Here is a 16,172-nt window from a genome sequence, read left to right on the forward strand (position 1 = left end):
GGGGGGGGGGGTGTTCATCCTTGCTTGCGCATCTCTTCATACTGGGAAGTAACCCTGTTGACCTTGGCATGGGGGAACCTGTGCCAGGCAGTTCAGTGTGGATGGGGGTAGAATGTTTGATCAGAGCTCATTCACTATGGGAGTCACAGCAGCAGGTGTGCTCTCAATGATATAGCTAGGCAACACAGAGAGTAGGTACTGGTGTGTTCTACCAGTCGAACATTGAACCAACTGAGTCTGCCTACAATGGAATGTATAATATACTGTATGTTGAAATGGARACTTATGATTGATTCTGCTTTACAAACTTGAATCTGAATTACAGAACAAATCACCTTGATACGGATACGATTGTCCTCACTCATAAACAATACAAATGCATAATTCCTCATGTTACACAATCTCCACTCAGGAGAGGGCATAACTGTTGAGTGTTTAAAKCACCTTGTTGTGAATGTTTGGGGTTCATTCCACTACTATCCAGAGAGCTGCCCTGCTCTAGTTTTCCATCTGGGTGTTCAGCAGAGGTCAAAGTGTGTTTACACATCGATGGTTTTCCTGAGATGGAAAATATGTCCAGAATTTGGGCCTGTAGTGAATGGATGAAATTAAATGAATGACTAAACAATCACAAAGTTACTTATGGTCTGCGATGATACTGATGTGTGTGTGTGTGTGGTTTTATTATTTTATTATGATCAACATTGAAATAAACTAATACAGATCATTTTGTATAAAATGCACCAATCTAAAATAGTACATAATGGCTGCTATTTATATTTGATCACAATGGAATTACAATGTAATAGTAGCCTACTCGTCATAACCCATTCAAAAGGGGCGCTAGATGAAGGTTACGCGTTTTTTAATTTTTTTAACATGAATGTCGTTCAATGTTGCGTCTTCGTGTCTGGCCGGTTTCGTGGTCTTTTGATAAAATTACATAGATATTCCWCTGGTAGCACGCACAATTCATCGCGAAAAGCAATTCTTACTATAACGCCAGTAAGACTGTCAAATGTAAAATACATACGTGCCTCATTGAAGTAGTAGGATTCGTGAGCGCGCACGTAGACAGTACCMCGCGCACACGCCGGTTGTCGGGTATAAGCTGGCTGTGGCTAGCTCGAACCGCTGTCATTGCGAGGCAGGTGTGTGTGTCATCAGGAGCTCGTACACGTCCCCAGACCAYGTTGGACTAATTCTGTTGTTTTTTAATTTGTGTTAATTAATACAGCCATCATGTTGTGGACAGCGAACAGAATCATTAGGAAATTCTCTACCAGCTCTGTAAGTAACATTGTTTATGTTGCATCCGCGATCCCCTGTGTCTCCCCCCGCCCTCCMGTTGTCGCTATGGAGAATCCTAATTGYTTGCCAGCTGATTCACACGATGTTGTCATTGTTGTTCTAATGCATTAATATATATCAGGTTAAAATCGAGTCATCTTCATATGTTACAATGAATGAATGACTCGGTCTCAGATCTGTAAATGCCTGGGTGTGCACAGTGCACATTCACAGTAGCCTACAATCKAATCAAAATATGATGCATGCTTGACAGTTYTCTATTTTGATATCTGATATGCAGCATTAGTAAAGATATTACAATAAAGGCGAATTCATATTATGTACTATGTATTTSTATTCTAACAACCATACAAAGAAAGACATGTCTTTGCCAGTTGCCACGTTATGCACGTTGTCTCCATTCGCTGCACGAATTACTTCCATTGTACAGTTCGTGGGGAGTTGCATCAGCTGAACGAGAGAGACCACAGACAGCTGAACAGAGCGGCTTAGCAACACACTATCCAGAAATCCACAGACACGCAACGAACTGCCTATAATTCGACTGACATGGAAGTTACTTTCAGGATATTAGCAAGGAAAATGGACTGATACGATATGGTTGTGTAAACAACACCGGCCCATATCAAACTGCAACTGTAGGTGGTTACAATGTAACGGCAGAAATGTATCTCTTATCATTGCCGTTTTAGCTGGCTGATAGGTAGTCACTCAGTGCTGGAAAATGTTCGTCTACCATGCCTGTCTGGGTGTAAGCGTTCACAGGAGCTGTTTACATTAGGCTATAACAATTGAATAACACATTGTCATAACATGTATTATGTGGTTATTACATTGTCTTAACATGTATTACGTTATTACACATGAACAGCTATAGTGTTTACTTTATTCCTAGTCTATTTCGGCATAGGAAACTTGAAACCTTCCATTTTCACATGAACTTCCAGACAGACACACTGATTGGAGTAGCCTCATTTGAACATACTTGAGCATTCATTCTAGTTGGAGGAGGGGGGTTGTGCTCTCTGTAGCCAATAGCATTTCAGACCACTCTCTCTCCCAGAGGACCAAGATTTATTGCCCATTGGGCCAGTCTGGCTGCCAGAAACTCCTAAAAAAAACTTGGCAATGGAGAGGGAAGAGTATTGGAGAGGGACAGAGTATAAATGCTTTTCAACGCTACAAAATGCCTATGTATACTCTACACGAGGGATGTTTGAAGTGAAACTGAATATTGGTCATGGACATGAGTATGGTCCAATTGAAAGTTGGAGTTTGTCRCCATCAGTAGTCGGTCATATTGGTTCAAAGCCTGAGGGATATGGGGAAAATATGTGTTTTGATCTTAAAGCCCACCAGTACAGTATAGGCTATTCTCATGTGTCAGAAAGAGTTTTTACCACTAACTCACATGCTCTTTCTTCTCTCCTGTCTCCTCCAGAATTATTACCAAAATAAGCTGAGACTGGCTCTGATTGGCCAGAGCCTGTTTGGACAGGAAGTGTACACCAACCTACGGAAGCAGGGCCATAGGGTGGTGGGTGTGTTCACTGTGCCAGATAGGGATGGCAAGGCAGACCCTCTGGGTAAGTATTGACACACTGGTGATGACTGGAGGGGGAGTCTCTCTTTCTCTCTTCTCCATTATTTCCTTCTCTTCCTCATGCCCTCTTTTTTGGAGGGGAACACAAGTTATCATGACTCAGTGAATGAATATTGCAGCAAAGCTTTTATGGAAGTGGTATGCTTGCATCCTCACCAGAGCATGGCCACCTCTTTACATTGTTACCATCTGCATGGCCTCAGTCATGATCCAGTCCGTCCTCTCCTAGACTCCCACGGTCTAACTGAGTTAGTGGAGTTTGTGTAAATGATTACTCCCAGTCACTTTTCTAAATGAGATGTAATGGCTTCAGTGGTTACCCTGATAATCTGAGGCGGAAGCCCCTTTAGCCCTGGGTCTCTCTGGGTCAGGAGAGGACTGACTGTCCCTGTCAGTGAGGGAGGTAGATCCGTGTTGACTCTAAGGAGGCCTTTATGCCTAGCGTTAGGACTGCGGGCCCATCGCTTTAGTAGGGAGAGGCCCTGGTTTGATATGATGCAAATTATTTTACCCAGCATGCATCAGCTGGGACGGCAAGGGTCCCTGTTCTGTGCTTCTCCCCCTTTCTCTTTCTATCTCTGCTTTGCTCTATGCTTTGCTCTCTCTCTCTATATATATATATATATATATATATATATATATAGAGAGAGAGAGAGAGAGAGAGAGAGGCTAACTGACTAGATATACAATATACAAATACAATATCCGTAGTTTAACGTCACTGCGTCCTTGCTAGGCAAACAAACAACCACACACAGGGGAGATACACACCCCTGACCAAACCCTGTTAGGCTAAATCAGAGTAATTGGGACTAACTTCAGTTCAGCCTGACTCTGCAGCAGAAGAGGCTGGTGGGAGAAACTATAGGAGGACAGGCTCATTGTAATGGCTGGAATGAAACGGTATCAAACACAGCAAACATATTGAAACCACATGTTTAACTCTTCCATTTATTCCATTCTAACTATTACAATGAGCCCGTCCTCCTATAGCTCATCCTACCAGCCTCCTCTGCTCTGCAGTGAGGTTATACAGCGACCCACTGTGTTCTTGGCACAGGATTGAGAGATTTTTGCCGTTTGGCTAGGGAAACAGACCTCTGTGTTATTACGATTTTTTTGGCATCCCTGTAAAAATGTAAAGGAAACCTTGTTACACAATATGGTCAAACATTTAAGTAAAACATTGTTTCACATTTGATTTGCCTGTTATTAGCCTGAGGCAAAGTATTTACCGAGCAGATGGTTTGATTGTGGGTGTTTTTTGCCTACTGTGTAAATGTTTACATGACAATGTAATGATGATGTAATGTCACATGAAAAGTTGCATGCACAGTTCGTCATCAGAAACCTCTTTGTTTACCTAGCAGTGGATATGATCCCATGCAACTTCAGCTTGTACAAGTTAACAAGCAAGCTAGCAAGTCAAGGCAAAATATGAACAATAGAGTTAGATAAAGCCAGAAGAATAATATACTTGTTGAAAATAGCTATAGCAACCAGTCCTGTGTGTTTTCATGGTCATCACTCACTCGCTTTTAAGTTTGTCAAGGTCCCGACATCAGCTTTAGCTATCCTGCTACAGAGCTTTTTGATGTCAGGATGCCCGCGCATCACTYGAACGTAGCGTTGAATGGTAAACCGAAAATGGCACTATTAGCCTAACCGTCTGTGAGTCAAACAGCCTCTAACACTTCACTTATTGCCATGGCATAAAGCATGGCCTTCTTATAAAGCATTACTACGAGGCTACTACCATGCTTAGCACCCAGATTAGCATAGCTGGCTGGATGAGGCCAACAGCTCCATGTGGCCTTTACCACACACACACACCGGTGCACGCACTCACTCTGAGACGGACCGTGTGCCCCTAGGCCAGYCCCATGTCCTGTCCCACCCCTCCCATCGGCGTGTGTGTGTAATTTAATTTGTGTGGAGCAGGTGGGGCCAAAGTGTGGGTTTCATGTAACCATARCCCTAGTAGGGTAGTAGAGCAGGATGTGCCCTGGAACTGGTTGGAACTGGGGAAGACCGGAACCCCCACGCACACCAGAGTTGGTGTCAATTCGGAAYTTAATTCAATTTAAACAGTGAATTGAATTTGAATTGGCCACAGGAAGCAGAATTTGATTTGAATTTCATTCAAAGCAACTCAACTGAGACATGAAACATGAAAGTCTAATTCATATGAGAAGTCTTTTATCAACAGGATATGCTACTTATTAATGCAAAGAATTCACATACCATTTCAAATATTAGTTTGATTACAACATTTTTTTCTAATATTTAAAAACACTAAGGGAATTATGAATTATTATAGACAACCCACAACATGATCTTAGAATTTGTCCAGACCACTAATTATTTGAAATAGTTGAGAATGAGTTTAAAAATGAAATGTTTCAACCTTATGGTACTGGTAACCAACCATTTATGATATCAAAATAAAMATTACTATGGTAATGTRTAGAATAAATAATCCATTTGAWTTTCATTTAATTAAATTCTACTTCCTTTCATTCAAATTCTGCTTCATGTTGGGTGTGGCCAATTCAAATTCAAGAATTTAATTGAAATGAAAGAGCAATTCGCAACTCAATTCAGAATGAACCCTGACGCACACCCAGCTCACACAGATAACAGTCACACAGATGAACTGAGATACACAGTCACATACTGTGTACTGTACAAAAGTGTTCTGTCTACCCCCCCACCCCACCTTTATCTCCCTCCAGCGGTAGTGGCGGAGAAGGACGGGACGCCGGTCTTTAAGTTCCCGCGGTGGCGTGTCAAAGGGAAGCCCATCCCGGAAGTAGTGGAGGCCTACAAGGCGGTGGGGGCKGAGCTCAACGTCATGCCCTTCTGCTCCCAGTTCATCCCCATGAACGTGATCGACCACCCGGCCCACGGTTCCATCATCTACCACCCCTCCATCCTGCCCCTGCACCGCGGGGCCTCCGCCATCAACTGGTGAGGGAGGGAGGGGAGAGAGAAAGGGTTTTAAGATAGTGTGAGGATTAAGGTTTATATCAACTGGTGAGGGAGGGAGGGGAGAGAGAAAGGGTTTTAAGATAGTGTGAGGATTAAGGTTTATAGGCGTGTGGGGTAGGGTGTGTGTGGTGAATGGAGATGGTCAAGTGCAGAGGCACATGTGGTCATTTCAGCTGTTGTCAATACGTAGCCATGACCAGTGTAAAGTCTTTAGTGTGTGCCTTGCCCATATAGTTAAACACCTGCTGGAGAGCTGAGCAGGAGTGAGAGGTGCTATCTAACTGGTCTGATTTGGGGATGAACTTTTTGTAATGTGTTTGGCTGAGTACAGTTTGCCTTATCTTTTTCCTACCCTTATCTATTCTCGGTTCCTGTTATCTGTGTTCGGGGCGTGTGTGTGTGTGTCTATGGCCGTCTCTGTGTGTGAACAGCTATGTGGATTTAGCCTATATTTGACACTGATCTGTGTCTGACTTGGCTCTTTAACCTACATGTGAGTGGGCTCTATGGAAAAGTCTGGCTTTCTCTCGCTCTGTACTACAGGTGTAGAATCTTAATTTGATCACTCTTTTGTTGCTGAGAATTTTCCTGCTCTGCAGGAAATGCAGATGAGCTTCGTGATTGACATAAATTCACTGAAAACCGTGACCGTGTGTGTGAAAACACACAGATGGTTATATTAACATTATTGCACTTTTCATGTAGCCTACTCTTTTCCAGCTAATAGCTTTGTCACGTTTTAGTTCCTGGTTTTATGCATGACCTGATTCCATGAGTGGCCTGCTCCATATGGTTCCATGTATGACCCTGTTTCTGGGTACATCCCTGTTTCTATGAATGACYGTGGTTCTATGCTTGATGTTGGTTCTGTGTCTGACCTGGTCCTGTRTCCTCAGGACTCTGATCCAGGGGGATAAGAAGGCTGGGTTCTCCATCTTCTGGGCTGATGACGGTCTGGACACCGGTCCCATCCTGCTCCAGAGAGAGTGTCCTGTGGAACCCAACGACACGGTGGACTCCCTCTACAATCGCTTCCTCTTTCCAGAGGGCATCAAGGCCATGGTAACCATAGCAACRCACCACCATCTCCATCTGTCCATCCTCCGATCACAATCAGGATAAAACATATCACAGTCCCACAGCTGTAACACGCAACACACTGACATTGCTTGGGGGCTGGTGTATTCCTGTGGTGCAGGTGGAGTCAGTGCAGCTGATCGCTGATGGGAAGGCCCCACGCGTCCCCCAGACAGAGGAGGCCACTACGAGGGTATCCGAAGAAGTCCAACTCCAAGGTGAGATACTGAATGTGGGTGAAACAGGTCACCTGGTTAAGGCTGTTTGTAGGGAATGAAGGAAACTAAGTCAAATATCATGTTAGGAAATAAACATTAAAATAATGTCCTGTCCTGTCACTTTTCTGCTCAAATTATTATGGCAGTTTGACGTTGCTCAATTTGTAGCCATTTAATTCCACAATACGTCCATTCATTACTCAGTTTGAAAAGTCCTGTTTAGCGAGAGGTGTATGTACTAGGGCCAGTAATGGGATGAGGGTTGTAGAAGGAGTTGTAGAAGGAGGGGGAGGGTTTAGGGGTTTGAGGGGTGGGGAGTGTTAATTACTAGAGCCTTAGCACTGGCCAACATTCTTAAGGCGAGGAGGGAGTGAGGGGTTATTTAAGTCCCTCTTCTAAGTGTTTCATAATAGGCAGCCCACTGTTTGGCCTCCCCCTGGTTCCTAGAAACCAAGGAAAGAAGTGTCTGAAAAGGAAGATTTTCTTCCTCACCCATCTTCTGTCCGTCCTCAAGGTCAACCTAGCCCAGCCGCAGAGCTATCCACAACTGGATCCGTGGCCACGACAAAGTCCCCGGAGCGTGGCGGTCATTGATGGTCAGGTGCGTTCCCAAAAACACACACTTGCACACACACTTACATTTACAGTGTATGTATGAACTATACGTAGTGTCTAATGTTCTGTTTCTTTATTACTGTGTGTGTGTGTCTGTCTGTCTCATTGGCAGTATGTCAATCGAACCCATGTCCTCTCTCTCCTTAGACTGTAACTCTGTACGGGTCGTCCATGCGGGGGAGTCGGTGCCAGCCGGTCAGTGTCCTGGAGATAGAGGGAGCGTCCCAGCCTGGTGTCGTCACCAAGAACGGCCTGGTTCTGTACGGGTCAGAATGCAAAGCGGTGAGTCACAGAAAATGAATCAATGGGAAATGAATAGAAATGTACAGAAGTTCTAGTGGCAACCCTGTTAACTGTATTACCTGTGCTGTAACAGACATATATCTATAAACCTCCGATGGCTTCTAATGTTTATTTTGTGAATGATTTTTCCAGTTTAGTCATTAAGACATAGCTCAGCCTAACTATGTGTTGCCTCCCTCCTCTCCCTCTCCTCACCCTCTTCCTCCTCTGTTCCTCCACAGCTGATGGTGAAGAACCTGCATTTGAGGATGGAAGATGATCTCTGCTGCTAAGTACTTCTCTTCAGGAGACACCGCCAGCGTGGAGCTGACTGATGACGAGAAGAAGATGGCAGAGGAGATACGAGTACGTTTCTCATTGTATCGCTGAAGGCTTCCACGTCGCCATGGTGTACAGTTTGACACTACTACAACAGAATCGTTACATAGTATACCACCATGTTGCGAATGCATGATTCAGATAGAAGCTGTTCAATTAGCCCACTGATTCAGTTGGTTGTTACTCCAGGACATCTGGAAAGGCATTCTGAGCAACGTTGCTGCCATCGAGGAAACCACAGACTTCTTCAAGTCAGGAGCTGCTTCTATGGACGTGGTCAGGTGAGTGTATGCTTTCACTGGCATTGACCTGGTTTAACCCTTCATTTCCCTCACTTGACCTAGATTTTTTGTTATATATTTTATTAGCAGTGATCGGCTTTTAATCATCATGGTGACTTTTGTGACTCTAGTTGCCCATTGTACTGTGACATATTCTCCTATGACCTGACATAACTTCACTATGACCCCGCTATACCCCATCTTCTCCCAGGCTAGTGGAGAGATCAAGCAGAAGTGTGTAGGGTTGCAGCTGCAGAATGAGGACGTGTACATGGCCACCACCTTCCAGGACTTCATCCAGATGTTTGTGAGAAGGCTGAGGGAGAGGCAGGAGAGGAGATGGTCATCGACTATGTGAGTCAGACAAAAACTTTCATACAGTAGCCTGGTCCCAGATCAGTTTGTGCTGTCTTGCCAACTCCTATGGTCAGTTGTGCAACTTAGGAGTTGGCAAGACCCACAATTAATGACCAAATTTGGCAAATCTGACCATAATTCTATCCACCTACGAGCTAAATGCCTTTTATGCTCGTTTCGAGGCAAGCAACACTGAAGCATGCAGAGCACCCGCTGTTCTGGATGACTGTGTGATAACGCTCTACGTAGCAATGTGAACAAACCTTTAAACAGGTCAACATTCACAAAGCCGCTGAGCCAGATGCATTACCAGGACGTGTATTCAAAGCATGCGTGGACCAACTGCAAGTGTCTTCACTGACATTTTCAACTCTCCCTGACCGGGTCTGTAATACCTACATGTTTCAAGCAGACCACCATAGTCCCTGTGCCCAAGAAGCAAAGGTAACCTGACTAAATGATTACCGCCCGTGGCACTCACGTCGGTAGCCATGAAGTGCTTTGAAAGGCTGGTCATGGCTCACATCAACAGCATCCTCCCAGACACCCTAGACCCACTCCAATTCGCATACTGCCCCAACAGATCCACAGATGACGCAATCTCAATCACACTCCACACTTCCCTTTCTCACTGGACAAAAGGAACACCTATGTGAGAATGCGTTCATTGACTACAGCTCAGCGTTCAACACCATAGTGCCCACAAAGCTCATCACAAGCTAAGAATCTGGTCTAAACACCTCCCTCTGCAACTGGATCCTGGTGGTAAGGGTAGGCAACAACAGACTTCCACACTGATCCTTAACACTGGCCCTCAAGGTTGTACTTAGTCCCCTCCTGTATTCCTTGTTCACCCACGATGCGTGCCAAACACGACTCCAACACCATCATTAAGTTTGCTGACGACAAAACTGTGTAGCCTGATCACAGACAATGATGAGACGGCCTATAGGGAAGTCAGAGAATGGCAGTGTGGTGCCAGGACAACAACCTCTCCCTCAATGTGAGCAAGACAAAGGAGCTGATCGTGACTACAGAAAAGGCGGACAGAACAGGCCCCATTAACATCATGCGCTGTAGTGGAGCGGGTTGACAGTTTCTAGTTCCTTGGTGTTCACATTACCAAGATCTATCATGTCCAAACATACCAAGACAGTTGTGAAGAGCGCCGACAATACCTGTTCCCCCTCAGGAGACTAAAAAATTTCGCATGATCCCCAGATCCTCAAATTTTACAGCTTCACCATCGAGAGTCCTGATCGGTTTGCATCACCGCCTGGTATGGCAACTGCTCGGCATCTGACCGTAAGGAGCAACAGAGTAGTGCGAACGGCCCAGTACATCACTGTGGCCAAGCTCCTGCATGCAGGACCTATACAATAGGCGGTGTCAGAGGAAAGCCCATAAAATTGTCAGAGACTCCAGTCACCCAAGTTATAGACTGTTCTCTCCGCTACCACGTGGCAAGCGTACAGACGCCAAGTCTAGGACCAAAAGGCTCCTCAACAGCTTCTACCCCCAAGCCATAAGACTGCTGAACAGACTGCTGAACAGTTTCTACCCCCCCCCCTCTCTTTTTACAGCCTGCTACTCGCTGTTTATTATCTATGCATCGTCACTTCACCCCACCTACATACAAATTACCTCAGCTAACCTGTACCCTGCACACTGACTCAGTACCGGTGCCCCTTATATAGCCTCGTTATTGTTATTCATTTGTTTACTTGGTAAATCTTTTTCTTCTTTTCTTGAACTTACTGTTGGTTAAGGACTTGTAAGTCAGCATTTCACGGTAGTCTACACTTGTTGTATTCGGCGCATGTGACAAATAAAGTTTGATTTGAGATGGTGTTATATTGATGATGATAAACATACTGTTTCCCACTCACTTTCCACTTGTATTCAATGTGTTATATTCACAACATATACACGTGTTTATAAGACACAGCTGATCTGTAATTTGTCTTTGACGTGTAATGTATGCCACGTCATGTTGTTCCAGCAACTAAAGACGTCAACAACATGACGGTGAAGATGCCTTGGCAGTGTTTCATCAATGGCAAGTTTGAGGACGCAGAGAACGGCAAGACCGCCGATACCATCAACCCTGCCGATGGCTCTGTGAGTTAGTAATGCTAAACAGATACGCCTGAACACACACACACACCCTACTATTTCTCATCGATCATACTTAGATATACACTCTCACATACACACTGACATACATACTCGTGGACATTATTGTATTGAGAGGTCATTAAATGTTAACCCTTTTCCGTAGGTGATCTGTAAGGTAGCCTACGCGTCAGTGGGAGATGTGGACCGGGCGGTAGCAGCAGCCAAAGAGGCCTTTGAGGTTGGCCCCTGGGGCAGGATGAACCCTAGAGATCGTGGCACCCTGCTGTACAAGTGAGCACCAAGCCTACAGCGCCTCCTAGAGGCCTGGTGGAGATCTACCTCGACTCATTATGGAGTATAGTTACTATCAGGGAACTTGTTTAAATAGTGCAGATTTATATCCATTTATACAATAATAATATATTTTGAGGACAAAGACTGCCAGTGGACCCTACCTCCATCTCTCTTGTTGACCTCCCCTCCCTACCAGGCTGGCTGACCTTATGGAGGAGCACCAGGAGGAGTTGGCCACCATAGAGTCCATAGACTCTGGAGCTGTCTACACCCTGGCCCTGAAGACCCACGTAGGCATGTCCATACAGACCTTCCGCTACTTCGCCGGCTGGTGCGACAAGATCCAGGTACAGTTTCACCTGCATGGACCAGATATGTGAAATATGAAGATGTTTGGAGGGTTTTGTATGATGAAACTGGCTCCACTKCTTTTTCATTCACATGTCCCTGTTTGCCAAATCCTGACCTAGTTGTCTCAATCTTTTTCAGTAATCTAGTAGTCTAAGGATATCTTCTATTATATCCTGTCTGCTACAGGGCAAGACGATACCCATCAACCAGGCCAGGCCCAATCGCAATCTGACCTTCACCAAGAAGGAACCTCTGGGGTAAGGGGTCAGAGTTCACATACAACTCTACCAGGAAATATCAATATGGATTTAGATATGAACATGATTCATGAGTAGTGGTTTTAGTTTGAGTATTGGTTGTAGTAACCACTGCTTTTGGCTGACCTGTGGCACCTGCTCACGGTGAGTGTTGTGTTTCCTGGGTGCCAGTGTGTGYGCCATCGTCATTCCCTGGAACTACCCACTCATGATGCTGGCATGGAAGAGTGCCGCTTGCCTCGCAGCTGGAAACACACTGGTCCTGAAACCTGCACAGGTGAGAAAACATACACCTGCAYACGTTACAACAGATTCAGTCGTAGATTTTATACCAGCAGGTGAACAACTTATGTAACACGGCAGTCACACACGACCCTACCTGTCACGCACAACTCTACCTAACGTAACCTTTCTCTGCAGGCCGACGTGTTAAAATAGCCTCTCTAGCACTGCACATTGCTGAACMACATATGTGAATATCAGATGTCATTTGATTCACTTGGAAGAGTTTCCCCGTGTCCACATCAAGGAACATGTTTCACTCGCTCTCTGCTCTCGTCCAAAAGGTTACTCCTCTGTCAGCCCTGAAGTTTGCYGAGCTGACTGTGAAGGCTGGCATTCCCAAGGGAGTCATCAACATCGTTCCTGGCTCAGGTAACAGGACACAAGGGAGCAAGAGCTTGTGGGAAGGGAGAGGTCCTCCAGGAGATCTGTGAGATCTTATTAGATAAGGTTTTTGATTCTAATCTTTATTTTTCTGTTTCTCTCACTCCATCTCCCCATCTACCACCCACTCTCCCTCATCTCTACTACCCTTTCTCCCCCTGCCACCCTCTCACCCCTTTCTCTCTCTCTACCTCCCTATCCCCCATCTCTCTAATAGGTGGGATGGTGGGACAGCGCTTGTCTGACCACCCTGACATCCGTAAACTGGGCTTCACAGGCTCCACCCCTATCGGCAAACAGATCATGAAAAGGTACAGTAGGGGGCTGGGACCCCASTTATTCCTGATWKGYTKATATTGRGCTACTTCCTGCTCAKGCTCRCGTGTMATTTCCTGTTGCAGCTGTGCGCTGAGTAACCTGAAGAAGGTTTCTCTGGAGCTAGGAGGGAAGTCTCCACTCATCATCTTCAGCGACTGTGACATGGACAAGGCTGTGCGCATGGTGAGAGAGGGAGGGAAAGAGAAAAGAGAGAGAGTAACTAAAGGAGAAGGAAAAGAGGAGAGGGACTTCGTACCTGTGTCTTCGAATTTCTTCATTTGACCTGCTCTTATTTTCGTCATATTCCCTTCCCCTCCATCTCCCTTTCTACAGGGTATGAGTTCTGTGTTCTTCAACAAAGGAGAGAACTGCATCGCTGCTGGACGCCTGTTCGTGGAGGAGTCCATACATGATGAGTACATCAGGAGAGTGGTGAGTATCCTGAACCCTCCCACAACAGTCCAAAACACACAATACACTTTTCCTCTTCCTCCCCTTCCTCCGTTTCCTCCACCCCACAACAACTGAGTCTCCGTGTAGCGTAGCTCAAGGGTCTCTCAAGATCCTTTTCCTCGTCATAGCCTTTGCATTCCTCTTCCTCCGTCTCCCCTCCTCTTCACCCCATCAGTTGGAGGAGATAAAGAAGATGAAAGTGGGTGATCCTCTGGACCGCTCCACGGACCACGGGCCCCAGAACCACAAGGCCCACATGGAAAAGCTGGTGGAGTACTGTGAGGTGGGCATGAAGGAGGGCGCCACGCTGGTGTACGGGGGCAAACAGGTGGACAGGCYAGGTAAACACTTTTGAAGCAGTGTCTTTTCAATACTATAGGCCCCTCTTAGTATCACAGTATGCACTCCTACCAAAGTAGCTACAGTAGAATAACCTGTGTTTAACATCAAATCAAGTTGTTTTAGTCGCACACACATACAGTATTTAGCTGATGTTATTGCAGGTGTAGCGAATTGCTTGTGTTCCTAGCTCCAACAGTGCAGTATTATCTTACAGTTCACAACAATACACACTAATCTAAAAGTAAAATAATGGAATTAAGGAATATAGAAATATTAGCATTGTCAGAGTGTATATATATATATGATGGGATGTATAGACATTATGGACAGTATGTGGATAGAATATGTAGTATATCTGAAGAATACGTAGGATATAATAGTATATGTTCCTGAATAGTTGGTAACACAAGACTGGTTAGTGAATACTGATGGTACAGTACAACACAATTGGAGGCCACTGTAATGCACCGTTTCAGCCAACCACCATCATCATCGCTAACTACACTATGACGTGGTTTCTCTCCAGGGTTCTTCATGGAGCCCACACTGTTCACAGACGTGGAGGATCACATGTTCATCGCCAAAGAGGAGTCCTTTGGCCCCATCATGGTGGTGTCCAAGTTCAAAGACGGGTACGTCTTCTAAAGAGAGAACCTTTCCTCATCACAGACCCAAGTAATAGAGCTGTGTGTGGTTCCCAACATCCCCTTTTCTCCCCTTCTGACCTGCAGTGACATAGATGGCGTGCTAAACAGAGCCAACGACACCGAGTTCGGCCTGGCGTCCGGCGTGTTCACGCGCGACATCAACAAGGCCATGTACGTGAGCGAGAGGCTGGACGCCGGGACCGTGTTCGTCAACACTTACAACAAGACCGACGTGGCATCGCCGTTCGGCGGTTTCAAACAGTCCGGCTTCGGTAAAGACCTTGGTGAGTCTGGGGTTAATCATGTMATCATTAGGCAAGGGGTTTCATGTTGGATACGGTCATATTGGAATGTGGATCATATCGTATACTGATTTTTAGTTGGTGGTCTGTGATAAACAATGGAAAATACATGGAAATCTATTTATCTTTTTCTTGAAACATAGTCCAGAGTTCAAAGAAAATGAGCCTAGGAGCTTTGTTGTGAGCCCAACATGCTTGATTTGAGTTTGACCGATTAACTGTGCTTCGGTTCTGTCGGCAGGAGAGGATGCTCTTAACGAATACCTCAGGACCAAAGCAGTGACTGTGGAGTACTAAGGCAGCCGAATAAACTGTAACAACGACTGATCAATCAATCCACCTGATCACGACTCCAGTCAGTCTCGATCAGGAGTCCAGCTCCGCTTTCCTAACAGCAGGTGTGTGCGAGAGAGGAGACCKTTGATGTGTAGCCTACCCTCTGCCACGACCTCGTCTCAAGGTGCCAACAGTTTTGAGCATTCTGTTCGGGAACTTGCATTACGGACACATCATGGACACAGGCGGTTTTCCCCAAAGTTACAAAAGGAAAATCGCACGTATCAAACGCAGAGGTGGATTTCAGTATTCCAGAGCCAAGGTGGATTCGTCTGGATCAACACCCCTTCACTTTGAGTTTAAGGTTTCGGTTCCTCCGCTGATCATGAAAGAACGTTTTGCTTTTCAAAAGCCGAGCGCTTCAGGCAATCTCCTCCTGCTCTGTCAGTCACACATTTTTTGCAACATTTCATTTTTAGCTCAAGCATGCAGGTTCAGATTCGTATGTCAAGGTGCCACACTTCTGCTGAAGATATCCACAACTCCCTTAGTTAAATTGTTATTTGTAAATATTTTATAACAAAAGAAAACACACTGAATAATTTGATATTTTTTTGACATTGTATTTCTGTCAGAAAAGGAGCACTGTAGGTTACAACACTAGATTATGCATTTTTAAAGCACACCAACCTACCTGCCCGTTTTGGTAAAAAGAACTGAGGGATGGGGCTGAAGAAATGTAACTACTCTCAAATGTATAGACAGAGCTATGGATGCAAGGACTGACCTTCCATGACATCAACATTATAGTTTTAACCATGTTTTGTTCACAAAAAATGAAGTAGAAAAAGCTTATATTTGGGGTTACGATGGGGTACGACAGTTGAACTAAGCTCATTAAGCATCTCTAAGGTATATTCAAGAATCAATGAGTACATATCAATTTATAAGTCCAAAAATAATGTAGAAACTGCAGATTGTTTTTAGTAAATAATATATATATTAATTTAAATAGGATATTAAATAAACTACCTTTGAAAGACTAGTGTTGATATACGAATACAACGGCTAACA

At 45.0% G+C, this 16,172-nt stretch overlaps 1 pseudogene; it reads left to right on the forward strand.

Annotated features, from left to right (window-relative positions):
• Nucleotides 1–1,141: 1,141 nt before the first annotated feature.
• Nucleotides 1,142–16,140, forward strand: LOC112069325 (mitochondrial 10-formyltetrahydrofolate dehydrogenase-like; annotated as a pseudogene).
• Nucleotides 16,141–16,172: the final 32 nt, after the last annotated feature.

Source organism: Salvelinus sp. IW2-2015, unplaced genomic scaffold, assembly GCF_002910315.2.
Source record: "Salvelinus sp. IW2-2015 unplaced genomic scaffold, ASM291031v2 Un_scaffold987, whole genome shotgun sequence".
NCBI classification, from domain to species: Eukaryota; Metazoa; Chordata; class Actinopteri; order Salmoniformes; family Salmonidae; genus Salvelinus; species Salvelinus sp. IW2-2015.